Raw genomic sequence first — 27,969 nt, forward strand, 5'->3', positions numbered from 1 at the left:
GGGGCGGGCCTGCGGCGGCAGAGGCCGGCGTGACGTTGCAGCAGCCCGTGGCGCTCCGTGCGCTTTCCCGGGAAAGCCGTCCCCGGGTCTCGGGGACCCCGGCAGTGGCGGGGTGCACAGGCCCCCCGGAAGGCGGGGCGGACAGTGACCCGCGCTCGCACACAGGCCCCACGGCGGCGGCGGCGGCAGCGGCGGGCGGCGGTGGCGGCGGCGGCGGCGGGCGGCGGCGGCGGCGGCCCACGCCCGTCTCCGAGGTCCGTGCCTTACCCGCGGCTCGTGCCTGTCTCCGGCGCTTCCCCAAGCAGCCTTCTTAATGCCCTCTCCTCGCGCACCAGGAAACAAAAGGGAAAAAAGTCTCTTGCCTCTTCAGCAGCTCCAGACCCTTTCCCCGGACTCCCTCCGGGCTAGCCGTGGTGCACTAACCCCTTCAGGCTCTCTTCCTGCCGCCAGCCCCAGTCCTCTCCCTGCGCTCCGACCGAAAGCCGATACCCGAGCCTCAGCTCCTAGCCCCGCCCGCCACGGCGGCCGAGCAGACAAGCCTCTCGGGCTGGTGTGTGCCTGAGGGCACCGATCCTCTGTGCGGGAATCTCTCCGCTTTGCCCTCCGCACCCCTGTTGCTGTGCTCTCCTCCGCTACTCCGAAGCTTTCCCCCTCCGCCACCTGCAGTGTCCTCCCGCGAAGGGGCTTGTAGTGTGTAGAAACCTTCCCCCCTTCACGGCTCCCTCCCACTGGTGCAGGTCCCGTCCCTATCCTATTGTCTCTGTTTATTCTTTTTTTCTTTTGCCCTACCCAGGTATGTGGGGAGCTTCTTGCCTTTTGGGGGGTCTGAAGTCTTCTGTCAGCGTTCAGTAGGTGTTCTGTAGTAGTTGTTCCACGTGTAGATGAATTTCTGATGTATCTGTGGGGAGGAAGGTGATCTCCGCGTCTTACTCTTCCGCCATCTTCCTCCGGGGCCTAGATTTTTGATCATGGCCATCCTGACTGGTGTGAGGTGATACCTCATTGCAGTATTGATTTGCATTTCTCTAATGATTAGTGATGTTGAGCCTCCTTTCATGTATTTGTTGGCAATCTGTATATCTTCTTTGGAGAAATGTCTATTTAGGTCTTCTGCCCATTTTTGAATTGGGTTGTTTGTTTTTTTTTGATATTGAGCTACATGAGCTACTTGTATATTTTGGAGATTAATCCTTTGTCAGTTGCTTTGTTTGCAAATATTTTCTCCCATTATGAGGGTTGTCTTTTCACCTTGTTTATGGTTTCCTTTGCTGTGCAAAAGCTATTACGTTTTATTAGGTACCATTTTTTAATTTTTGTTTTTATTTCAATTTCTCTAGGAGGTGTTTCAAAAAGGATCTTGCTGTGATTTATGTCATAAAGTGTTCTGCCTATGTTTTCTTCTGAGAGTTTTATAGTGTCTGACCTTACATTTAGGACTTTAATCCAATTTGAGTTTATTTTTGTGTATGGTGTTAGAGAGTGTTCTAATTTCATTATTTACATGTAGCTGTCCAGTTTTCCCAGCACCACTTATTGAAGAGGCTGTTTTCTCTCCATTGTATATTCTTGCCTCCTTTATCAAAAATAAGTTGACCATATGTGCGTGCATTTATCTCTGGGCTTTCTGTCCTGTTCCATTGATCTATGTTTCTGTTTTTGTGCCAGTACAACACTGTCTTGATTACTGTAGCTATGTAGTATAATCTGAAGTCAGGGAGCCTGATTCCTCCAGCTCCGTTTTTCATTCTCAAGATTGCTTTGGCTATTTGGGGTGTTTTGTGTTTCCATACAAATTGTGAAGTGTTTTGTTCTAGTTCTGTGAAAAATGCCATTTGTAAGTTGATAGGGATTGCATTGAATCTGTAAATTGCTTTGGGTAGTATAGTCATTTTCAAAATGTTGATTCTTCCAGTCCAAGGAGATGGTATATCTCTCCATCTGTTGGTATCATCTTTAATTTCTTTCATCAGTGTCTTAAAGTTTTCTGCATAGAGGTCTTTGTCTCCTTAGGTAGGTTTATTCCTAAGTATTTTATTCTTTTTGTTACAGTGATAAATGGGAGTGTTTCCTTAATTTCTCTTTCAGATTTTTCATCATTAGTGTATAGGAATGCAAGAGATTTCTGTGGATTAATTTTGTATCCTGCTGCTTTACCAGATTCATTGATTAGCTCTAATACTTTTCTGGTAGCATCTTTAGGATTCTATATGTGGAGTATCATGTCATCTGCAAAGAGTGACAGTTTTACTTCTTCTTTTCCAACCTGGATTCTTTTTATTTCTTTTTCTTCTCTGATTGCCATGACTAAAACTTCTAAAACTATGTTGAATAAAAGTAGCGAGAGTGGGCAACCTTGTCTTGTTCCTGATCTTAGTGGAAATGCTCTCAGTTTTTCACCATTGAGAACTATGTTGGCTATGGGTTTGTTATATATGGCCTTTATTATGTTGAGGTAAGTTCCCTCTATGCCTACTTTCTGGAAGGTTTTTTTCATAAATGGGTGTTGAAGTTTGTCGAAAGCTTTTTCTGCATCTATTGAGATGATCATATGGTTTTTATCCTTCACTTTGTTATTATGGTGTGTCACATTGCTTGATTTGTGTACATTGAAGAATCTTTGCATTCCTGAGGAAAAACCCCACTTGATCATTGTGTATGATCCTTTTAATGTGCTGTTGGATTCTGTTTGCTAGTATTTTGTTGAGGATTTTTGCATCAATGTTTATCAGTGATATTGGCCTGTAGTTTTCTTTTTTAGTGACGTCTTTGTTTGGTTTTGGTATCAGGGTGATGGTGGCCTCATAGAATGAGTTTGGGAGTGTTCCTCCCTCTGTTATATTTTGGAAGAGTTTGAGAAGGATAGGTGTTAGCTCTTCTCTAAATGTTTGATAGAAATTGCATATGAAGTCATCTGGTCCTGGGCTTTTGTGTATTGAAAGATTTTTAATCACAGTTTCAATTTCAGTGCTGTGATTGGTCTGTTTATATTTTCTATTTCTTCCTGGTTCAGTCTCAGAAGGGTGTGATTTTCTAAGAATGTGTCCATTTCTTCCAGGTTGTCCATTTTATTGGCATATAGTTGCTTGTAGTAATCCCTCATGATTCTTTGTATTTCTTTGGTGTCAGTTGTTACTTCTCCTTTTTCATTTGTAATTCTGTTGATTTGTGTCTTCGCCATTTTTCTTGATGAGTCTGGCTAATGGTTTATCAATTTTATTTATCTTCTCAAAGAACCAGCTTTTAGTTTTATTTATCTTTGCTATCATTTCCTTCATTTCTTTGTCCTTTATTTCTGATCTGCTCTTTTTTTTTTTTTTTTTTTTTTTCAGTACGCGGGTCTCTCACTGTTGTGGCCTCTCCCATTGTGGAGCACAGGCTCTGGATGCGCAGGCTCAGTGGCCATGGCTCATGGGCCTAGCCACTCTGTGGCATGTGGGATCTTCCACAACAGGGGCATGAACCCATGTCCCCTGCATCGGCAGCCCGACTCTCAACCACTGCGCCACCAGGGAAGCCCTCTGATCTGATCTTCATGATTTCTTTCCTTCTGCTAACTTTGGGTTTTTTTTTTTTAATTTTATTTTTTTTTATTAGTTTCTGCTTTATAACAAAGTGATTCAGTCATACATATACATCTGTTCCCACATCCCTTCCCTCATGCATCTCCCTCCCTCCCACCCTCCCCATCCCACCCCTCCAGGCGGTCACAAAGCACCGAGCTGATCTCCCTGTACTCTGCGGCTGCTTCCCACTATCTATCTACCTTACGTTTGGTAGTGTATATATGTCCATGCCTCTCTTTCGCTTTGTCACAGCTTACCCTTCCCCCTCCCCATATCCACAAGTCCATTTTTTTTTTCGTTCTTCTTTCTCTACTTGCTTTAGGTGTAAGGTTAGGTTGTTTATTTGAGATGTTTCTTATTTCTTGAGGTAGTATTGAATTGCTATATACTTCCTTCTTAGAACTGCTTTTGCTGCAGCCCAAAAGTTTTGGGTTGTCATGTTTTCATTGTCACTGGTTTCTAGGTATTTTTTTGATTTCCTCTTTCATTTCTTCAGTGATCTCTTGGTTATTTAGTAGTTTATTTTCCAGCTTCCATGTGTTTGTATGTTTTACAGTTTTTTACTGTAACTGATATCTAGTCACCTAGCATTGTGGTTGGAAAAGATACTTGATATGATTTCAATTTTCTTAAATTTACCAAGGCTTGATTTGTGACCCAAGATATGATCTATCCTGGAGAATGTTCCATGAGCACTTGAGAGGAATGTGTATTTTCTTGTTTTTGGATGGAATGTCCTATAAATATCAATGAAGTTTTATGTGTTTAATGTGTCTTGTTTAATATCTTGTTTAAAGTGTCATTTAAAGATTGTGTTTCCTTATTTATTTTTATTTTGGATGATCTGTCCATTGGTGACAGTGGGGTGTTAAAATCCTCTACTATGATTGTCTTATTGTCGATTTCCTCTTTTATGGCTGTTAGCATTTGCCTTTTGTATTGAAGTGCTCCTATGTTGAGTGCATAAATATTTACAATTGTTATATCTTCTTCTTGGATTAATCCATTGATCAATTTGTAGCGTCCTTCTTTGTCTCTTCTAATAGTCTTTAAAGTCTATTTTGTCTGATATGGGAATTTCTACTCCAACTTTCTTTTGATTTCGTTTGCATGGAATATTTTTCCATCCCCCCACTTTCAGTCTTTCTGTGTCTGTAGGTCTGAAGTGGGTCTCTTCTAGACAGCATATATACATGTCTTGTTTTTGTGTCCATTCAGTCAGTCTATATCTTTTGGTTGGAACATTTAATCCATTTACATTTAAGGTAACTATCGATATGTATGTTTCTATTATCATTTTCTTAATTGTTTTAGGTTTGTTATTGTAGGTCTTTTCTTTCTCTTTTTCTCCTGCCTAGAGAAGTTCCTTTAGCATTTGTTGTAAAGCTGGTTTGTTGGTGTTGAATTCTCTTAGCTTTTGCTTGTCTGTAAAGGTTTTAATTTCTCCATCGAATCTGAATGAGATCCTTGCTGGGTAGAGTAATCTTGATTGTAGATTTTTCCCTTTCATCACTTTAAATATGTCCTGCCCCTCCCTTCTGGCTTGCCAAGTTTCTGCTGAATGATCAGCTGTTAACCTTATGGGGATTCCCTTGTATGTTATTTGTTGTTTTTCCCTTTCTGCTTTTAATATATTTTCTTTGTATTTGATTTTTGATAGTTTGATTAATATGTGTCTTGACGTGTTTCTCCTTGTATTTAACCTGTATGGGAGTCTCTGTGCTTCCTGGACGTGACTGACTATTTCCTTTCCCATATTAGGAAAGTTTTCCACTATAATCTCTTCAAATATTTTCTCAGTCCCTTTCTTTTTCTCTTCTTCTTCTGGGACCCCTGTAATTCTAATGTTGGTGCATTTAATGTTGTCCCAGATGTCTCTGAGACTGTCCTCAATTCTTTTCATTCTTTTTCCTTTATTCTGCTCTACAGTAGTTATTTCCACTATTTTATCTTCCAGATCACTTATCCATTCTTCTGCCTCAGTTATTCTGCTATTGATTCCTTCTAGAGAATTTTTAGTTTCATTTATTGTGGTGTTCATCATTGCTTGTTTGCTCTTAGTTCTTCTAGGTCCTTGCTAAACGTTTCTTGTATTTTCTCCATTCTATTTCCAAGATTTTGGATGATCTTTACTATCATTACTCTGAATTCTTTTTTAGGTAGACTGCCTATTTCCTCTTCACTTGTTTGTTCTGGTGAGTTTTTACTTTGCTCCTTCATCTGCTGCATATTTCTCTGTCTTCTCATTTTCCTTAATTTACTGTGTTTGGGGGCCACTTTTTCGCAGGCTGCACGTTTGTAGTTCCCATTGTTTTTGGTGTCTGTCCCCAGTGGGTAAGTTTAGTTCAGTGGGTTACGTAGGCTTCCTGGTGGAGGGGACTGGTGCCTGGGTTCTGGTGGATTAGCCTGGATCTTGTCTTTCTGGTGGGCAGGACTGCATCCAGTGGTGTATTTTGGTGTGTCTGTGACCTTATTATGATTTTAGGCAGCATCTCTGCTAATGGATGTGGTTGTGTTCTTCTCTTGCTAGTTGTTTGCCATGGGGTGTCCAGCACTGGAGCTTGCTGGTCATTGAGTGGAGCTGGGCGTTGAAATGGAAATCTCTGAGAGCTCTTGCCAATTGATATTTAGTGGGGCTGTGAGATCTCTGGTGGTCCAATGTCCTGAACTCAGCTCTCCCTCCTCAGGTGCTCAGACCTGACACCTGGCTGGAGCATGAAGATCCTGTCAGCCACATGGCAACAAAGAATGGAGGCATGTTTTTGTGTAGTCTGCTATCCTTCTACTAATCCCTGATTTTCCAATCCATTCAGGAAGCAGATTCCAGTTTTCATGTTGTATTGTTGCTATTGTTCTTTCAACGTCTCGTCAGCTACCCAGGGCTTGACCACCTCACTCTCCTGGGCTGTGGCCCCAGGGAACTTGGAGCTGCATGTGGCCCAGGATCCTGCAGGGTTGGGGGCTGGGTGGTGGAAGAGCCCCACCCTGGGCCTGGCATCGGGGACCCCACCTGGGACTGGTGAGCACCACTAGCCCTGCTCAACCTGTCATAGAAGAACCTGCAATCTGGAGAAGAATTGGCATTCTGTCTGGACCACTACTTAGCCAAGTCCATGTGGCACATCCTCCTCATCAGACACTCCCAGTACCATGTGGACGTCTCCCTGGAAAGAACCAGGCTCTCCAATCATAATATTTTAATCTTGTTTCCCCCATTCCCTGCCTTTGCTTTTTTCTCTGCAGGCTTCATTCTCAGGCAAGCTCTGTCTTGTGATGTCAAGATCAGGACTGGCAGCTTCTGGCTCATTCTTATTCCTTTAGCAACCCCAGCAGATAGATGCAGTCTCTGTTTTCAACATCCCCAGAAAAAGTGGTGGATGATTTCAGTGGTTCTGGGTGTTGTGTCCATCTCTTCATCAATCCCCTGTGGTGGGGCTAGACTACGTTTTGATTGTTTAGGGTCAAATGACCACAATGGCATGGAGGATGGGGGAGCAAAGAGTCAATTTCACCCAATCCAAATAGACTAGAACGTGGTTGTGATTCCTCTCCCCACCCCCCATCAAAATCTAGGTATTGTGACTAGAAGGTGGGGAAATGAATACTAGCTACAAATACAACAGATGCCCCTCACAGTTGAGGCTCAGAATTAAGGAGAGAGAAGTGAGAAGAGCCGTTATGAGGCCCCACTCAGATCTCCCCTCAAGATAGCCTGGCCTTGGGAACATGGCCTACTGACAGCCTCCAGCTTCTGTGCTTGTGGACATGGGTCCTGCCAGCCTCACTCCCCTTGGGCTACCCCTGGTCAGTGACTCAACATCATGGGAGCCCTGGACCTGGGCTGTCCCTGCTCAGTGCAGGATTTCTCCGTCAGCCAATGTCAGTTCAGGCACTCTGCACCACCGCAGGCAAGTCTTTCTCAGTACTGTACCTTCTGAGACTTTTGCCCAATCCTGCCTTCTGTCTCTCCTTCCTCTGATATCAGGTCTGCACCAAGAGCTGAAGGCTCTCCATGCTTACTACTTTCTCCCCTTCATCCTTCACAGGCACTTCTAATAATTTTTGCATGTAAAATTATTTCTTGGTGTCTGCTACTTAAAGGACCTGAACAGGCACAGTCATGCACACACCTTTCATTTCTCTGTCCTCCAAATGGGGAGACACTGTGTGCTATTGGATTTTGGCTGATGGTTTGAAGGAGGTATTGAATTTCTCTGCGAGTGATGATGTCTGGTGGGCAGAGAAGTAAAAGGCTGAAGGTTAATAATTTTTCTTCTGACCAAACTGCACAACCTTGAGGAAAGAGGCTGATCCTGAACAATGCTCCCATTCAGGCAAGCTCAGATTTTCAACTTTTCATCTGTGGTGCAGGCACATAAACTCAGACATTCATGGACTTCATAGACTGTAACAAGAGAAAGTGTTTATTGAATGGGTTTGGTCAGTGGGAACAGAGCAGGATCAGCAGAGAACATTACTCAGGTTCACTCACTGAGAAACAGGGAGACGTTGACCCTCTTTGAGCCTTTGGTAGTGCCTGAAATTTTTTAAACTTTGCTATTTAATGGAAAGTATGAATTGTTGGTAACACCTGTAGATTTCTCATGAAGTCAGAGGCTACATGAATTCCTGGCAAACATGAAGCTGGATGAGGCAACAATTCCCGTCTCTTTGGTTTAAAACTTTGCTCTCTGATATATTTTGGTTATCATTACCTAATTAAAACAATATGCATTTCCATGAATATTTTTTTATTGGAGTATAATTGCTTTACAATATTGTTAGTTTCTGCTGTGCAATGAAGTGAATCAGCTATACTTATACAAATATTCCCTTCCACTTGGACTTCCCTCCCACCCTCCCCCACCCCATCCCACCCATCTAGGTCTTCAAAGAGCACCAAGCTGAGCTCCCTGTGCTACATGGCAGTTCCCACTAGCTACCTATTTTTCACATGGTAGTGTATATATGTCAATTCTAATCTCCCAATTCATCCCACCCTCCTCTTCCCCTCCTGTGTCCACATGTCTTTTCTCTACATCTTCATCTCTATTCCTGCCCTGGAAATAGGTTCATCTGTACCAATTTTCTAGATTCCACATATATGCATTAATATATGATATTTGTTTTCCTCTTTTTGCCTTACTTCACTCTGTATGACAGACCCTAGGTCCATCCACATCTCTACAAATGACCCAATTGAGTTCCTTTTTATGGCTGAGTACTATTCCATTGTACGTATGTACCACAAGTTCTTTATCCATTAATCTGCTGATGGACATTTTGAATGCTTCGATGTCCTGGCTACTGTAGCAGTGCTGCAATGAATATTGGGGTGCATGTGTCTTTTTGAATTATGGTTTTCTCAGGGTATATGCCCAGTGGTGAGATTGCTGGGTCATATGGTAGTTCTATTTTTAGCTTTTTAAGGAACCTCCATACTGTTCTCCATAATGGCTGTATCATTGTACATTCCCACCAACAGTGCAAGAGGGTTCCCTTTTCTCCCCACCTTCTCCAACATTTATTGTTTGTAGATTTTTTGATGATGGCCATTCTGACTGGTGTGAGATGATACCTCATTGTAGTTTTGACTTGCATTTCTCTAATAATTGGTGATGCTGAGCGTCTTTTCATGTGCCTCTTGACCATCTGTACGTCTTCTTTGGAGAAATGTCTATTTAGCTCTTCTGCCCATTTGTGGTTTGGGATGTTGTTTTTTTGATATTGAGCTGCATGAGCTGTTTGTATATTTTGGCGATTAATCCTTTGTCAGTTGCTTCATTGGCAAATATTTTCTCCCATTCTGAGGGTTGTCTTTTCATCTTGTTTACGGTTTCCTTTGCTGTTCAAAAGCTTTTATGTTTCATTAGGCCCCATTTGTTTATTTTTGTTTTTATTTCCATTACTCTAGAAGGTGGGTCAAAAAAGATCTTGCTGTGATTTATGTCAAAGAGTGTTTTTCCTATGTTTTCCTCTAAGAGTTTTATCGTGTTGTATTTTTAGGTCTTTAATCCATTTTGAGTTTATTTTTGTGTATAGTGTTAGGGAGTGTTCTAATTTCATCCTTTTACATGTAGCTGTCCAGTTTTCTCAGCACCACTTATTGAAGAGGTTTTCTTTTCTCCATTGTGTGTTCTTGCCTCCTTTGTCATAAATTAGGTGACCATAGGTGTGTGGGTTTATCTCTGGGCTTTCTATCCTGTACCATTGATCTATATTTCTGTTTTTGTCCCAGTACCACATCGTCTTGATTACTGTAACTTTGTAGTATAGTCTGAAGTTGAGGAGTCTGATTCCTTCAGTTGCATTTTTCTTTCTCAAGACTGCATTGGCTATTCAGGGTCTTTTGTGTTTCCATACAAATTGTGAAATTTTTTGTTCTAATTCTGTGAAAAATGCCATTGGTAATTTGATAGGGATTGCATTGAACCTGTAGATTGCTTTGGGTAGTATAGTCATTTTCACAATATTGATTTTTCCAATCCAAGAACATGTTATATCTCTCCATCTGTTTGTGTCATCTTTAATTTCTTTCATCAATGTTTTATAGTTTTCTGAGTAAAGGTCTTTTGCCTCCTTAAGTAGGTTTATTCCTAGGTATTTTATTATTTTTGTTGTAATGGTAAATGAGATTGTTTCCTTAATTTCTCTTTCTGATCCTTCATTGAAGTGTATAGGAATGCAAGAGATTTCTATGCATTAATTTTGTCACCTGCAACTTTACCAAATTCATTGATTAGCTCTAGTAGTTTTCTGGTGAAATCTTTAAGATTTTCTATGTATAGCATCATGTCATCTGCAAACAGTGACTGTTTTACTTCTCTTCTTCCAATTAGGATTATTTTTATTTCTTTTTCTTCTCTGATTGCCATGGCTAGGACTTCCAAAGCTATGTTGAATAATAGTGGTGAGAGTGGACATCCTTGTCCTGTTTGTGATTTTGAGGAAATGCCTTCAGTTTTTCACCATTGAGAATGATTTGCTGTGGTTTTGTCATATGTGGCCTTTATTATGTTGAGGTATGTTCCTTCTGTGCCCACTTTCTGGAGAGTTTTCATAAAACTCATTTCATAAATGGGTGTTGAATTTTGTCAAAAGCTTTTTCTGCATTTATTGAGATGATCATAAATTTTTTATTCTTTAATTTGTTAATATGGTGTATCACATTGATTGATTTGCATATATTGAAGAATCCTTGCATTCCTGAGATAAATCCCACTTGGTCATGGTGTATGATCCTTTTAATGTGTTTTTGGATTGTGATTACTACTATTTTGGTGAAGATTTTTGTGTCTATCTTCATCAGTGATATTGGTCTGTAATTTTCTTTTTTTGTGATATCTTTGATTTTGGTATCAGTATGATGTTGCCCTCCTAGAAGGAGTTTGGGAGTTTTCCTCCATCTGCAATTTTTTGGAAGAGTTTCAGCAGGATAGATGTTAGCTCTTCTCTAAATGTTTGGTAGAATTCCCTTGTGAAGCCATCTGGTCCTGGACTTTTGCTTGTTGGAAGATTTTTAATTACAGTTTCAATTTCATTACTTGTGATTTGTCTGTTTATATTTTCTATTTCTTCCTGGTTCATTCTTGGAAGGTTCAGCCTTTCTACAAATTTGTCTATTTCTGCCTGGTTGTCCATTTTATTGGCATATAATTGCTTGTAGTAATCTCTTATGATCCTTTGTATTTCTGTGGTGTCGATTGTAATTTCTCCTTTTTCATTTCTAGTTTTATTGATTTGAATCCTCTCCCTTCTTTTCTTGATGAGTGTAGCTAAAGGTTTATCAGTTTTGTTTATCTTCTCAAAGAACCAACATTTTGTTTCATTGATCTTTGCTATTGTTTTTTTCATTTCTATTTCATTTATTTCTGCTCTGATCTTTATGATTTCTTTCCTTCTACTAACTTAGGGTTTTTTGTTCTTCATTCTCTAGTTGCCTTACGTATAAAGTTAGATCATTTATTTGAGATTTTTCTTTTTTCTTGAGGTGAGATTGAGTTGCAATAAACTGGGCTTTTAGAATTGCTTTTGCTGTGTCCCATAGGTTTGGGGTTGTCATGTTTCTGTTGTCATTTGTTTCTATGTATTTTTTTTTATTTCCTCTTTTATTTATTCAGTGATATCTTGGCTATTTAGCAGTGAATTGTTTAGCCTCCACGTGTTTCTGCTTTTTACAATTTTTTTCCCTGTAATTGATTTCTAATCTCATAGAGTTGTGGTTGGAAAATGTGCTTGATATGATTTCAATTTTCTTAAATTTTCCGAGGCTTGATTTGTGACCCAAGATGTGATCTATCCTGGAGAGTGTTTCATGTGCAGTTGAGAAGAAAGTGTATTCTGCTGCTTTTAGATGGAATGTCCTATAAATATCAATTAAGTATATGTGGTCTAATGTGTTATTTAAGGCTTGTGTTTCCTTATTTATTTTGTTTCTGGATGATCTGTCCATTGGTGTAAATGGGTGATAAAGTCCCCCATTATTATTTTGTTACATTGATTTCCTCTTTTATGGATGTTAGCATTTGCCTTATGTATTGAGGTGCTCCTATTTTGGGTGCATAAATATTTATGATTGTTATATCTTCTTCTCAAATTTATCCCTTGATCATTATGTAGTGTCCTTCCTTGTCACTTTTAACAGTCTTTATTTTAAAGTCTGTTTTTTTCTGAAAAAAACACTTGTGATAAACAGTGTATTTCTTACTGGTGACATTTTTCTTCTTAAAAATAAATTAATCAAGATTTTAAGCAGGAAACTGTAATCCAATAATCAAAACTGACCTAAATAGTGAAGGACTTGAATAGACATTTCTCCAAGGAAGGCACACAAATAGCCAACAGCACATGAAAAGATGCTCATAATCAGTAATAGTCAGGAAAAGGCAAGTCAAACCCACAATGAGATATCACCTCACACTGGTTAGGATGGCTATCATCCAAAAAACAGAACATAATGATTGTTGGTGAGAACATGGAGAAATCAGAACCTTTGTGCTCTGTTGGCAGAAATGTAAAATGGTGCAGCCACTATGAAAAACAGTATGGAGATTCATCAGGAAATTAAAATAGAACTTCTATCCAATCCTGAAACCTCTCTTCAGGGTATTTATTGAAAAGAATTGAAATCAGGATCTCAGAGAAATATCTGCACTCCCATGTTCACTGCAGCATTATTCACGATAGCCAAGCTATGGAAACAGCCTCAGTGTCCTTCCATGGTAAGTGGATAATGATAATGTGGAATATACATGTAATGGAATATTATTCAGCCATAAAAATAAGGAAATCCTGCCATATGCAACAAAATACTGAAAATTATGGACATTTTGTTAAGTAAAATAAGCCAGTCACAGAAAGACAAATACTACCTCATTCCACTTCTCTGAGGAATCTAAAATAGTCAAATGTATACAAGCAGAGAATAGAATGGGCATTGCCAGGGGCTGGGGAGGGGAGGAAATGGGGAGATGTTTAGTGGGTATAAAGTTTCATTTATACAAGTTAAGTTCTGGAGATCTGCTATACAACATTTTGCCTGTAGCTAATAACACTGTATTGTGCACATAAACATTTGTTAAGAGGATAAATCTCGTGTGTTCTTACCACAATAAAAAGAAAAGAAAGAAAGCAAACCCTTGGGAGTTCTTCTGTGAGTCATGGTCCCCATTTTCTCTTAATTGATAAAATTTTAGCTTTCTGTTTGGGATGATTTTTGTCTTGTTCTATTTAATGAGGCTCAGTCCATTAGGAAGATCAATGGGAGGGGTCAAATAAATGAATTCCCACTGGTTCTAATGGAAAAAACTCTGTCTGTATGCTGAAAGAGCCTTTTCTAATTAATCAGGAGAACATTTCTCCTCTGTGACCATGAGGCTGTGTCTACTTGAAACCCCCAGGTCAATTACAAGTGAAAAATACAACATCAGTAATTTGGTAGGAATTCAGAAAACAGAACTTTCTTTCTACCCAAGCCAACAACAGTATTTCTGTCTGTTTTTGTCCTTCCCAAGACCAATTAATCCTGAGGATCATACAAAGCTGTAATCCATTTTCATTGGTCCAGAGTAGATGCTGGTCAAAAATATTTTGTAATTAGTCAAAGAAGTCTGTGGTATTAATTGTCATTTGTCTTCACAAACATGAATAAAATCATAAAAAAGTGGACCAAATGCTGTGTGTGTGTATGCGTTTGTCTGATAAGTTCAGGCTCAAATGAACATAAAAGATGAAATGATTGTATATCTGCACACTTTAACTTAAAACAGGTTCAATTTTGTTATGATTTCAAACACTTTCCTCACTTATTGAGAATATAGTCCTGGAAATTAGATTTCTAATGAAAACAAAGACATCTCTCTTGTTGCTAAATTATGGTTGTCTTAAAAAATATTCCTTGGGCTTCCCTGGTGGCACAGTGATTAGGAATCTGCCTGCCAATGCAGGATACATGGGTTTGATCCCTGGTCCATGAAGATCCCACATGTCACGGAGCAACTAAGCCCGTGAGCAACAACAACAAGAAAAAATTTCTTTTGATTTCATACTATCAAAGATGAATATTTAATACTCTTTTATGCACCCCCAACAAAAACTCACTTTCCCAATCCTCTGGACATAGTTATATGTCTGTTTTGGATAAAACAATATTCGGAGATTGCATTATCATGCCTGCATGAGTGTCTATGACTGAGCTACAGAATATACTAAGATTGGATTTCTCCTGCTGGACAACTTTTTGTCTCTAGTGTTAATCATGCCATGTTTTTATTTTTTTATTTTTTGAATTTTATTTTATTTATTTTTATACAACACGCTTTTATTAATTATCTATTTTATATATCTTAGTGTATATATGTCAATCCCAATCTCCCAATTCATCCCATCACCATGTTTTGTTTTTATTTTTTTTGTTGCAGTACGTGGGACTCTCACTGTTGTGGCCTCTCCCATTGTGGAGCACAGGGTCCAGACATGCAGGCTCAGTGGCCATGGCTCATGGGCCCAGCCACTCCCCAGCATGTGGGATCTTCCCGGACCAGGGCACGAAGCTGTGTCCCCTGCATCGGCAGGTGGACTGTCAACCACTGTGCCACCAGGGAAGCCCCCACCACCATGTTTTAAATTTGTTTAGTTTTCTGTACACCAGAGACTAGCCCATACCAATCTCTCCAACACATTAGGAAACCATCCATCATACTTCATTTTTCCCCTCGAATCGTCCATCTTCCTCCATCATTCTGGAGCTTTCCAGACCCTGCAGAGCTGGTTTTCTGAGGACCCACTTCAGCTCCACCCTGGGATTTTCATTGTCTCCCTTTCTCATATTGGATTCCTTGTTTCTCAAGCCCCACGTTTCCCTCTTTCTTGGTAAACTCATTTGGTGCAGTGTATCCCCAAATGGCTTCCTGAGTGAGGATCCATGAAGTAAATATTTAGTTTAGTGCCTTTGCATATCTGACAATTTCTTTTCTGGGTATAGAATCCTGGTTGGGACATGACTTTCCCTTTTGCATTTGAAGGTTCTGTTCATTGTCTTGTAGTTTTCAGTCTCACTCTTGAGAAGCCTAATGCCATTATGATCCCTGATCCTCTTCTTTCAATTTTTGAGATCTTTAGTGTTTTGGACTTTCACAGTTATGTGTCTTGTTGTGGGACATTTAAAAAAAATCCCTGGATTGGACATTTTGTGAGCTCTTTCAACCAAGGAAATCATGTTCTTCAATTCTATGAAATTATATTTATATAGTTCACATGATAATTCCTTCCTTTTTGCTATCATCTTTTAGAAATTCTATTATTTAGATTTTTAAACTTAACAAATTGATCTTATTTTCTGATATTATCTTCCTGTTTTCCATTTCTTTGTCATTTTCTTTCTACTTTTTGGGGGCTGAGAAAATTTTTGACCTTTCCTCTAAGCTGATCTCCTGATCTCCTTTGATTCCCTCTTAGTCCTGCACCTCAGGACCCTGGTATGTGGCAATCAGTTTTAAAAAGCCCTTTGTTAATTATCTGATTCTTTTTTTGTAAATTATCTTTTGAAAAAATACCATCCCATTTTTAATTGATGCAATTCTTCTTTTATGAAATATTTTTCTAACACTTTTACTGAAGTCTAATATATACATGTATGTTCATTTTAGGTCTGGGGTTAAATGAAGGAAATGGAGCTTAGTTCCATGTTTGGATTTATGGAGATTTTTTTTTTTTAAAGGACAGACAAGAAGGGAGAGATGTGAGTGGAGTTAAGAATTAGGGGAAGTAGGAATTTAAGCCAAATATATCCACGTGGATATAATTATCTGGCAATGGGCAGAAGCCCTGTGGAGTATTATGGACTTTCTATAGGATATATGACAGAGAGCTTGAACCAATTTTATCTTATTCTCAAAGTTTTGGCAGTTTTGGTCAACACCTGGATCACAGCAAGTTTTTCTATATATGTGTATATATGCTTATCTAATACACTTTTTGTCTGTGTGGTTCCCCATCTTCTCCACATCCCCTGAGTCCATCCACGTGCTCATGTGTGCACACAGCCACACAGCATACACCTTGTTTTCCACACAAGTCTTCTTTTCACTGTGCTCATAATATCTTTATGGACCTGTATCTTTCATTCATCCTCTGTATGGGGAGTTTTGACTAATGACACCCAGCTCAAAGTGGAAATAATTTTCTACTGCTTGCAGGAAGAATTCATCTTTCACTTCTCTGTCCCTGTACAGCGCTCTGTACTGGTAGCACGGATCAGGCTGCAGGGGATGGCAAGAGAAGTGTCTGCTGGCTTACCCTGTCTCTGGGGACATGTGGTCAGCCTCTAGATGCATGCTAAATTAGAAACCTGACCTCCAGGCAGCAGCTTTTGTTTTAGGCAGCTGGAACCCTTTCAAGGAAGGACTGGGAGCTGGAGGTGTCTGCCTGAGCCCCAGGTTGGTCACCACAGTGTCTACTCCCAGCCCATTAAGAACTGCTTCTTGGTTTGCTATAGTCTCATGGGTCATGTGGATGCACGCCACACTGGCTTCCAGAGCTACGTGTTTGGGGCTTGTCCCTCAAATGGGAGTCTTAAAGTTGGGGTGCTAAATGTGGGTGCAATCCTTCTGCTCTTCAGAGAGAAGCTGAGGGTTGGGTGCTCCTTCCTGATTGTATGGCACGGTGCCAGGGACAGGCAAGAGCGTGTCTCAGCCTTTCCTACTTGCTTGATGTCAGTGTTTTTTCTCATTCACCTGATGTGTGAGAGTCACCCAGCTAGCTTGTGGATTTCTTTCAGCAGGAATGGCTCTGTGTGTAGTTCTACATGTGGTGTGTCCACGGGAAGAGGGGACCCCTGGAGCCTCCTCTTTTTAAAAAGATGAAAGACCTTTTCTTCTGACTACAAGTTGGAAGTTCTTCAAATGAAATATTACAGGGTTCTAAGAAGAAAGGTTTTATTGTTGTGTTTTTCTTTTACATGTTTCATCAAACACTGGGCACAGGCTCTGAAGTTCTGCTTAGTGATGAGATTTACGGAGGTAATTTGTTCCTTGATTCATGGTTAATAATTTGCCAACAAATTATCGTTCTTAATAATTTCATTTCCCTGCTGACAGCCAGACCTGGACGGGGTGATTAATCCACCCGGGGCTCAGGTGGGCCTTCCCGACCGTGTTGACAGCAGGATGCACTGTCACCCTCTAGAGTGAGAATTCACAGTGGCTGTCACCTGGCAGGCAAAGCTGTCACTGTAGAGGTGCCATGCTCTTCCTTGTCAAATATCTACCAAGATTTCCACACAAGCAAGTGAAATGAACTAACGCAACTACAAACAGTGGGGTTATTTCTTTGACTTGCTTGGGTTCTTGGACCTTTTTACAAACTTTATAATCACATATCTGTTAACCATCAATGTAGACTTCAGTGCTCAACTGGTGCTATGAGATGAACTGGCCAACACTGACCTTGCCATACATAGTTTTTCTGAGTTCTGCTGTTATTTCCCTATTAATAAGGCTTCCTAGGAGTTTAGGGAAATATTCCTATAAGATGACAAGCCACACAACCCTTTCCAGTTATCTGATCTGGAAATTATACATCCACAGTCCTAAATGATGGTCTGAAACTCTATAATGATGGTTTCATCCCTCTCCAGATGATGACACAGTTGAGAGAAGGATGGATATCAGTTGAGAGGTTTTATTTCCCTTTCATTGATGCAGATATGCTATTTCCCCTTAAAGAGAGCTGTTAGTTCTGTTTACTGATCCAAAACAACTGGGATGTCTAGTTTTGGGTTGGCTATTTGGACATTATGTGGATTCTTATTCCCCAAGTAAATGTTTGTGGGTTGTTTCTAAATTCAGGATGCCTACATACAGATGCCAGACTCTAGGTTCCTCCCCCAACCTCTTTGCTAATCATTCACTAGAAGTGAATAGACAGAGGAAGGGAGTGTTCAGTGTGTGTCTATGTTTGTATGTGCAGACCATCTCATACCCTCTCACAGAGCCTTTTGTACTGCTGAGAGTAGACTGCTCTTCCTACCTCTTCAAAGATTTAGGATTTATCTTTAATCTCACCTAGAGCACTAAACCACAACTAATATAAGCTGAGATAATGTATTTAACTGCAACTTCTGAGAAATTATTGACAGTATTTTAAAGGCAGTAGCTTCTATAGCATCTAGAAAGAGAACTAAATAGTTAGAAAAATTACCATATGCCTAAAAATGTCTTATCAGACCAAAGATCAAAGGAATGCTGTCACTAAAGCATAGCATGAGTTCTACCTGATGGACTCATAGTTGTTAGAGTGAGCAGATAAAATTAACACGAGATTATATATATATATATGTGTGTGTGTGTGTGTGTGTGTGTATACATATACATACATATATATGTGTATATACATATACATACATACATACATATATATACATATATACATATATACATATATACATATATATATGTGTGTGTGTGTATATATATATATATATATATGTATATATATAGGGCCCCTTCCAACTCATGCTTATATAATTTTTATTTCTGCCACCTATGATGGTTAATTTTATGTGTCCACTTGGCTAGGCTAAGGGATGCCCTGCTAGCTAGTAAAATATAATTTCTGGGTATATCTGTGAGGGTGATTCTGGAAGAAATTAGCATTTGAATCAGTAGACTGTGTAAGGAAGATCTGTCCTCACTAATGTGGGCAGGCATCATCCAATTCATTCAGGGCCCAAATAGAACAAAAAGGTGGGTGGGTGGAATTCTCTCTCTCTTCTTGAGTTGAACATCCATCCCCTCCTGCCCTCAGGTATCGAAGTTCCTGGTTCCTGGACCTTTGGACACCAGTGGCCATCCAGCTCTAGGTCTTCGGGCTCAAACTGAATTAAATCACTGGCTTTCCTGGTTCTCCAGCTTGCAGACAGCAGACTGTGGGACTTCTAGGCCTCCATAAATTTGTAAGTCTATTCCTATAATAAATCTCTTACATGTCTCTGTATATCCTATAGGTTCTGCTTCACTGGAGAACCCTGACTAACACATCACCCAACTAAGACCTTGGTTGTGTACCATGGTGTGGTGTTTGCTAGACCTTTCATTAATATTCATGCTGTTTCCCCACTACATTGTGAATTGTGGAAATCATAAATCTATGACAGACATTTCAGAAGTACTAATTCTTTATAATATCATTATTAAAAAGTAAAGCAGGTGGTGAGTAACCCATGGTGTCACCATGCAACATGGGGAAGACACATAAGAAAAGAGAAAATTATATGATGAGTTATGTAATACAATATGATGAATGATAAAGTTTGTGTGAGTCAGAGAAGACTAGAAGGAATATGCTTCAAGAAAGATGAACTGGTCAACTTTGACAAATATCACTGATACGTCCAGTAAAATGAAGACAGGGAAGTGAACATTGAATTTGGAAATATGGGGGTTGTTAGTGACTTTTCCAAGTGCAATGTAAGTGCCAGGTAGCCAAGTGATGGGCAAAGAAGACCTATTGGAATGAGTGGGGGGAGAAATGGGATGTACGTGTGTGGAAGCAGTACTGATAAACTTCCTTTTTAGAGGAAATGTGCTGTGAAGGAGAGAGGAGACTGGAGATGGGCATGAGGGTCAAGAGAGGATTTTTTTTCTTCCAGTTTCATTGAGATATAAATGACATACAGCATTTATAAGTTTAAGGTGTACAGCATAATGATCTGACTTACATACATCATGAAATGATAATCACAGTAAGTTTAGTGAACATCCATCATGTCATATAGATACAAAATTAAAGAAATAGAAAAAAAATTTTCCTTGTGATGAGAACTCTTGGGATTTAGTCTCTTAACAGCTTTCATTTATAACGTATGGCAGTGTTCATTATATTTATCATGTTGTACAATACAACCCAGTACTTATTTGTCTTATAACTGGAAGTTTGTACTTTTGACCATCTTCCTCCAATTTCCCCTCTGCCAAATTCTCTGCCTCTAGTAACTGTAAATCTGATCTCTTTTTCTATGAACTTGTCTGTCTGTTTCTGAAGTATAGTTGACCTACAACACTATGTTAGTTCCTGGAACACAATACAGTGCTTTGGTATTTCTATATATTTGAAAATGATAACCATGATAAGTCTAGTTACCACTTGTCACCATATAAAGATATTACATAGTTATTAACAGTATTCTCCACACTGTGTATTTTATACCCTTGCCTCATTTATTTTGTAACTGGAAATATGTACCTTTTAACCTAAGGGAGGATTTTTTTTAAGGTAGAAACATGTTTATGCACTGATGGGATTAACCAGTAGAGAAGAAGAACATTGATGTGCTGTGGAATTAAATTGTAAAATGCACATAAAACTATGAAACAAGTACAAATGAGGGAGGAGAGTGGAGGAAATTATTATCATTTTTCAAAAATGTTGTATTGTGTTTAATTATGAAAAAACTTCATGATCACCATAAAAACCACAGAAGAATATAAAAGACTAAATCTAAATTACCCAGAAATTAATCATTCTTAAATAACTTGTTTTAATATTTTACTAGTTCTAATCTGCTTTGTTTATTGCAGTTTTATATTCAGTATTAATATTTAGTAGGAAAAGCTGCCTTCATTAATTTTACAGTATCTTCCTAATTATCTACCTTTATTTATTTTTCCAAAAGAGCTTCAAGTCTATTTTGTGATGTAATAAAAATACACTATTGGGATTTTAATTTAATTTTGAAGAAATTTGTAATAACTTTACAGTAGTCAGTCAGTCTTCCTAACATCATATTTCATATTTTCAAGTCATCTTTATTTTCCTTTAAGAAACATCTTCCTCATTTTCTTCATCAAAGTCCTGTACAGACCTTGTTCAGCTAGTCCCTGGGTAATTTGTTATTTTTGTTTTCATGGAATATTTTAATTTTACTAATTGTCATAACATAGTAGTTTATCACTGATAGCTCAGAAATTTTCATGGGAGTGTACGTTTCAGAGTATGGATCTAAATCCCTGCAGAAAATAGAAAGATTGAAATAACCTTTTATTTGTATAATTCTTCTAACTTTTATTTAAATCAGTGTCTACCCTCTTAGCAAGTTTCTGAGTCCATAGTACAGCATTATTAACCATGGGCACTAGGTTATACTGTAGATCTCTATGACTTACTCATCTTGTATCACCAAAGCTCTGTACTCTTTGACCAATACCTCCCCATTTGCTCCTCCCACAAGCCCCAGGTAACCACCGTTCTTCTCTCTGTTTCTATGAGTTTGACTCTTCTAGATTCTTCATATAAGTGTGATCATGCAGTATTTGTCCTTCTGAGTTTGGCTTATTTTACTCAGCACGGTGTTCTCCAGGTTCATCCAGATTGTCACAAATGGAAGAACCTTCTTCTTATCTTAAGGCCAAATAGTATTGCATTGTATGTACACATCACATTCTCTTTATTGATTCATCTGTCATTAAACATTTAGATTACCTCCGTGTCTTGGCTATTGTAAATAATACCACAATGAACTTGGGAGAGCAGACATCTCTTTGAGATTCTGACTTCAATTCCTTTGGATATATACTCAGAAGAGGGATTGTTGGATTATAGAGTTGTTCTATTTTTAATTTTTTGAGGAACCTCTTTTCATAGTGGCTGCATTAATTTACATTCCCTCCAACTGTATACACGGGTTCCCTTTTCTCCATATCCTTGCCAACACTTGTCATTTTTCGTTTGTCTGTTTTTGTTTTTTATAGACATCCTAACAGCCATCCTAACATCCTAATGAGGTGATATCTCATTGCAATTTTAATTTGTATCTCCGTGATGATTAGTTATGTTGAACACCTTTACATATCTTACATTAAGTGGTCTTACTACCAAATAAATAAATGAGGTGAGAGGAAACTTTTGGAAATGATTGATATGTTTATGGCATTGATTGTGGTGATGGCTTCATGGGTGCATATTAATCTCCAAACTCACCAAGTTGTGTACATTAAATATGTGCAAATTTTTAATGTCAATCATATCTCAAAGTGGTTTAAAAATAAAATAAAATCAGTGTCAAGCTGATGATTGACTCAATATATTACACTATTTGCAATAAGACTGTATTTAGCCTTATGTAAAAGAGGTCAGCTTCTTTTACATGATATACATGTTCTTTGCTTACTCATTTTTAACCAAAAGTATCTGCAAAGGACTGAATGTTTATGTTCCTCCCTCCCATTCTCAGATTTATATGTTGAAATTCTAACCTCTAAGTTGATGGTGTTTGGAGATGGGCCCTGTGGGAGGTGATTAGATCATAAGGGTGGAGCCCTTTTGAAGGAGATTAGTGTCTTTATAAAAGAGGCTACAGAGAGAATCCTAACCTCTTCCACCCTGTGAGGACACAGCTAAATGATGCTCTCTATGAACGAGGGAAAGGGTTCTCACCAGACATTGAATCTACCAGCATCTTGGACCTTCCAGCCTCCAGAATTGTAAGAAGTAAGTGTTTGGTGTTTATAAATCACCCAGTTTATGGTATTTTTGTCACAGCAGCCTGAATGACTATTCAAACATTCATTTATCTATCTATCTATCTATCTATCTATCTATCATCTATCATCTATCTATTAAATATTGGAGTAAAATTGACCTACAAAACTATGTTAATTCCAGGTGCACAACACAGTGAGTTAATATTTCTATACATTACAAAATGATCACCATTTTGTTTAGTTACCATCTGTCTGTCACCATACAAAGTTATTACAATATTATTGACTATATTTCCCATGTTGTACATCTCATCCGCATGACTCATTTATTTCGTAACTGGAATTTTGTACTTCTTAGCCTTCCTCACTTATTTCACTCATCTGCCCATCCCCCATCCCTCTGGCAACCACCTATTTGTTCTCCGTATCTGTGAGTCTGTTTCTGTTTTGTTTTGTTTGTTCATTTTTCTTTTTTTTAGATTCTACATATAAGTGAAATCATACACTGTCTTTCTCTATCTGACTTACTTAACTTAACATAATACCCTCTAGGTCCATTCATGTTATCAAAAATGATGAGATTTCATTCCTTTTTATGTTGGAATGATATTCCATTGTATATAAGTATATACCATAATTTCTTTATCCATTCATCTATCAGTGGACACTTTGATTGCTTCCACATCTTGGCAATTGTAAATAATGCTGCAATGAACATAGGGGTGCATATATCTTTTCTAAGTAGTGTTTTTATTTTCTTTGGAAAAATACTCAGAAGAGGAATTGCCAGATCATATGGCAGTTCTATTTTTAATTTTAAAAAGAACCTCAATACTATTTTCCACAGTGTCTGTATCAGTTTACAGTGTACTAGGGTTCCCTTTTCTCCACATTCTCACCAACACTTGTTATTTGTTGTCTTTTTGATACTTGTCATTCTGACAGATGTGAGGTGATACCTTGTGGTTGTGATTTATATTTCCCTGATGATTAGCGAAGTTGAGCATCTTTTCATGTGTCTGTTGGCCATATCTTCTTCTTTGGAAAAATATCTATTCAGGTCCTCTGCCCATTTTTTAAATCGGGTTGTTTGTTTTTTCAATGCTGAGTTGTATGTTTGCATATTTTGGATATTAAGCCCTTAACGCCATGATCACTTTTGATCCTTTTGTTTAAAGAGTCCATATATACCTACTTCTTTGCAAATACTCTTATTCACAACTATTTATTCTTTTAAGGGACCTATTCTGATGTGTTACAAAACACAAATACAACCAGATGTTTCTTTCTTTCTTCACTTGAGACTGAGTATTTCAACACTGGAGTGACTAAAATATAATCAACGCTCAGGAAACTGGGTTGTGAACAGACCTCTAGTTGGCTATCAAGGAGCATTTAATTGACAAAGACTATGGACAGCATGTCAATGTTTAACCACAGACACTTGCCTCTCTGCTGCCCTCAATGGCCTCAATCTCGCCATTACTGTCTGGTGGTCAGCAGTGGTACTGGGGCAGATAATGTGTTTCTCTCATCCCATAACAACCTCTGTATGTATAATCAAGTTGCTGACAGGTATCTATCCCCAGAACACAGCAGTGAACATAAAAATTTATTTATTTTTATAAATTACTTTAAAAATATTTATTTGTTTTCTTTCTTTTTTTTTTTTTGGCTGCATCTGGTCTTAGCTGTGGCATATGGGGTCTTCATTGAGGCATGCGGGATCTTTTGCTGTGAAACGGGCTGGCTTTTCATTATGGCGTGTGGGCTTCTCTCTAGTTGTGGTGTGAGGCCTCTGGAGCGTGTGGCCTCTGAGGTTTGTGGCACACAGCCTCTCTTGTTGAGACATGCAAGCTCAGTTACCCTGTAGCATGTGGGATCTTAGTTCCCTGACCAGGGATCAAACCTTTGTCCCCTGCATTGGAAGGTGGATTCTTTACCATTGGACCACCAGGGAAGTACCCCCAAATTATTTTTAATATATATTATTTGCAACTGAATACTTTAAGGCCCCTCATCACTCAAAACACTGCCAAATATTAAAATATAAAATCTGAGAGAATTCAGAATCCTGCTGGTGCAGAACTGCACAAAAACTTGTGCTTGTGAATGTGTCCATTGTTGTTATCAGGGTTCAATGCCAGCTTATTAAATATTACTTTTCTCTTTGGAGTCCAGGTGGAATGGAATAATGGAGAACTGTTGGACTGGGAATCAGGGGACCTGACCCAGCAACGTGGCCTTGGAAAACTCACTTCTCTGTGGATTCTCACCTGTGAGAAGAAGGCAATGATAGAGAAGGCAGGATAGCAGGAGTTGGGACCATGGGCATTTGGACCACTTCTCTAGGTAACTTACTTTTGTCTTCAGGGCCTGCTCAGCCTAGCCCTGTGTACACCACTTCCTTTCAATGATGGGGTGCTGATGTGCATGCCAAGCTTTATAGCTTGGTGGGCCAGGCACCCATGAGAAAAATACATTTGTTCTTGAAGGATTGTGAAAGCTTTTCCTGACTATACTAGACTTTGAGTTTTTTCTATTGATAATTAAATAAAAAAAGAAGATTTTTATAAAACCACATGTTTTAAATATTAAATCCTTTGAGTCAAACAAGTAATTCTTTTGTCAAAACTTAAAGTGAGAAAGCTTCTTATATCAGTATTTTAATAATTTAATATTTGTATTGAATAATTAGAATAACTTAATTATTAATTTTGGAAATATAGTAACTATGCCCTTAGATTATGAATTTTTCAAAATTGGCAGTGTAGATACTATCAAAATATGCTTTACAGGCTGATATATAAGCACAAATCTTAGCCTATTATTATGAATGTAACCATTATAGAAATGACCCAAGAGGTTAAAGGCTAAAAAATGGACATGATACTGATCATTCCTAAAAGCACTGAAACTAATCTTACAAGCAATGCTTTTTGTCTTAGCAAAATTTGTATTTCTTGGGGCAGAGTTCAATTTCAGTCAGTTCCTTTGCCATCCGTTCTGAACAAGGAAAATCTAAAAGAGCAAGATTTAACCTTTCAAAACACTATTCTTTGTGAAACTTTCTTATCTATAGGTTTCTGTGTAGCCAGCAATTACTGGACCACTTACCATAGGTTAAACTCTTAAATGTGATAGAACTGTCAACAAGCCTACCAGGTATCCACAATTATCATTGTTATAATTTTACACCAGAGGGGACCGGGGATGCAGAGTTAGACCCAGGCTGGGTAGTGTGTGGGCATGGAATGAAGCTCTCCCTTTCCTTCTCTTCCAAGTTTCACCAGAACCTGTAAGTCAGGTGTTTCCCCATCTTACAGAAGAGGAGCTAAAGGTCAGAAAGGGTATCATTATTTCATTTATTGGTTTATTCACTCACTTGATTCATCCATTCATCCATCCATCCACTATCCATCCATCCATCACTCAGTAAGCATCTACTTAGCAATTACTATGTGTTAAGCCAATATCCAGTCTTTCTGTTTTTTTCCTTGATAATAAGGAACACCTGGGACACTTGATGACTCTACAGTCCCCCAATTATGGCTACTTTAGGTATGGTCCCTGGATCAAAAACATGGGTGTCACCTGAGAGCTTGCTACAAGTGGGGACTCATGGGCCCCATCCTAGACCTACTGAATAAGAACCTGCATTTTAACAAAACTCTCTTCTTCTTGGGGATTTGAACCTACATTAGCATTTAAGAGGTGAAACTGTCCCAGGTGAAACTTGTCATCAGAGAAGTTTGGGACATACTTATGGGCATCATGTGGAGGGTTTTGATGTCTAGAGAGGTGTGGGGCTTGATCTTTGCCCACAGAAAGCTCACCATAAAGGCTCCAGGACTTTTTTTCTGAAAGTGGCCTCCAAGGATTGTTATTTGAAGAGTCTAAAATCAAGAGGGCCCCAACTCTGTCATTAAGCCCCCAATTCTGAATTCAGGGCCCCTCTTCTCCTCACGCTGCCCCAACTTGTATCTTTGTTCCACACCATCGCTGACTCTGTATGGCAACTTTTGTGACACTTGTTAAGAATATTGTAGAGGACCTTGAATTAAATGACATCCACTCTGGGTGCATCTTCCTGATACTGGACTCCTAGGCTGGGAAGCCTGATGTGGAGCTCAGAGCTCTCACTCCTGTGGGAGAACCTCCGTGATATAATTATTCTCCAGTATGTGGGTTGCCCACCCAGAGGGTATGAGGTTTGATTATTTTGCAAATGCGCCCCACTACCGTCTCATTGTGGTTTCTTTTTTGTCTTTGGATGTAGAATATCTTTTTTGGTAGGTTCCAGTCTTTTTTTTTTTTTAGAATCAATTTTATTTATTTATTTTTATTTTTGGTTGTGTTGGGTTTTTGTTGCTGCGTGTGGACTTTCTCTGGTTGTGGCGAGTAGGGGTTACTCTCTGTTGCGGTGTGCGGGCTTCTCATTGCAGTGGCTTCTCTTGTTGCAGAGCACAAGAGAAGGTGCACAGGCTTTAGTAGTTGTGGTACACGGGCTCTAGAGCACAGGCTCAGTAGTTGTGGCACATGCGAGATCTTGCTGGACCAGGGATCAAACCCGTGTCCTCTGCATTGGCAGGCAGATTCATAACCACTGCGCCACCAGGGAAGTCCCCAGTCTTTTTAAAAAATTGATGGTTGTTCAGCAGTCAGCTGTGATTTTGGTGTTCTCATGAGAGGAGGTGAGCTCATGTCACTCTATTCCACCATCTTGTCTCCTCAACCTTGGTAAATGTTTTTTTTTTTTTTTAAGTGAAGAATTTTCCCAGAGTTTCCAAATTCCAGGAAGTGATCATTGGAACACCTGTGGTGGGTGCCACCTCCTTCTGATGCCATCACAAAACATCCTTTGATAATAGTTGTGTAGGGATCTTCAGCCCTTTCCATCCATCAGCAATACTCATTTGAACATCTTGCTACTTTCCCTGTTTATGTTTTATTGCTCTGCCAGTAGAAATATAGTTGAATCCAGCAGACACGAATGTATAAAACAGATTGCTCTACTATGCTGAATGATGTCTACAAAGACAGACCAGAGGAGGGAAGCATATTCTTCAGGATTTGCCTCCTGTAGGGTAGTCGTTCTTCAAGTGAGGTCTCTAGAGATGCAGCTTTTTTCTTTTCTTTTTTTTTAACAGCTTTATTGGAGTATAATTGCTTTACAATGTTGTATTAGTTTCTGCTTTATAATAAAGTGAATCATCTATACGTATACATATATCCCCATATCTCCTCCCTCTTGCGTCTCCCTCCCACCTTCCCTACCCCACCCCTCTAGGTGGTCATAAATTAGAGGTGCAGCTTTAAATGACAAATGAGGTCTTTGCAACAGTGATCACTTTCAGTGGTAATGCATTATCATCGTCTTCAAGAGATATCAACAGGGGAAAATGAATAATAATTTTCTTAGTTCAACC

The sequence above is a fragment of the Mesoplodon bidens genome (assembly GCF_964165515.1).
Source record: "Mesoplodon bidens genome assembly, chromosome: 4".
Taxonomy (NCBI): Eukaryota; Metazoa; Chordata; class Mammalia; order Artiodactyla; family Ziphiidae; genus Mesoplodon; species Mesoplodon bidens.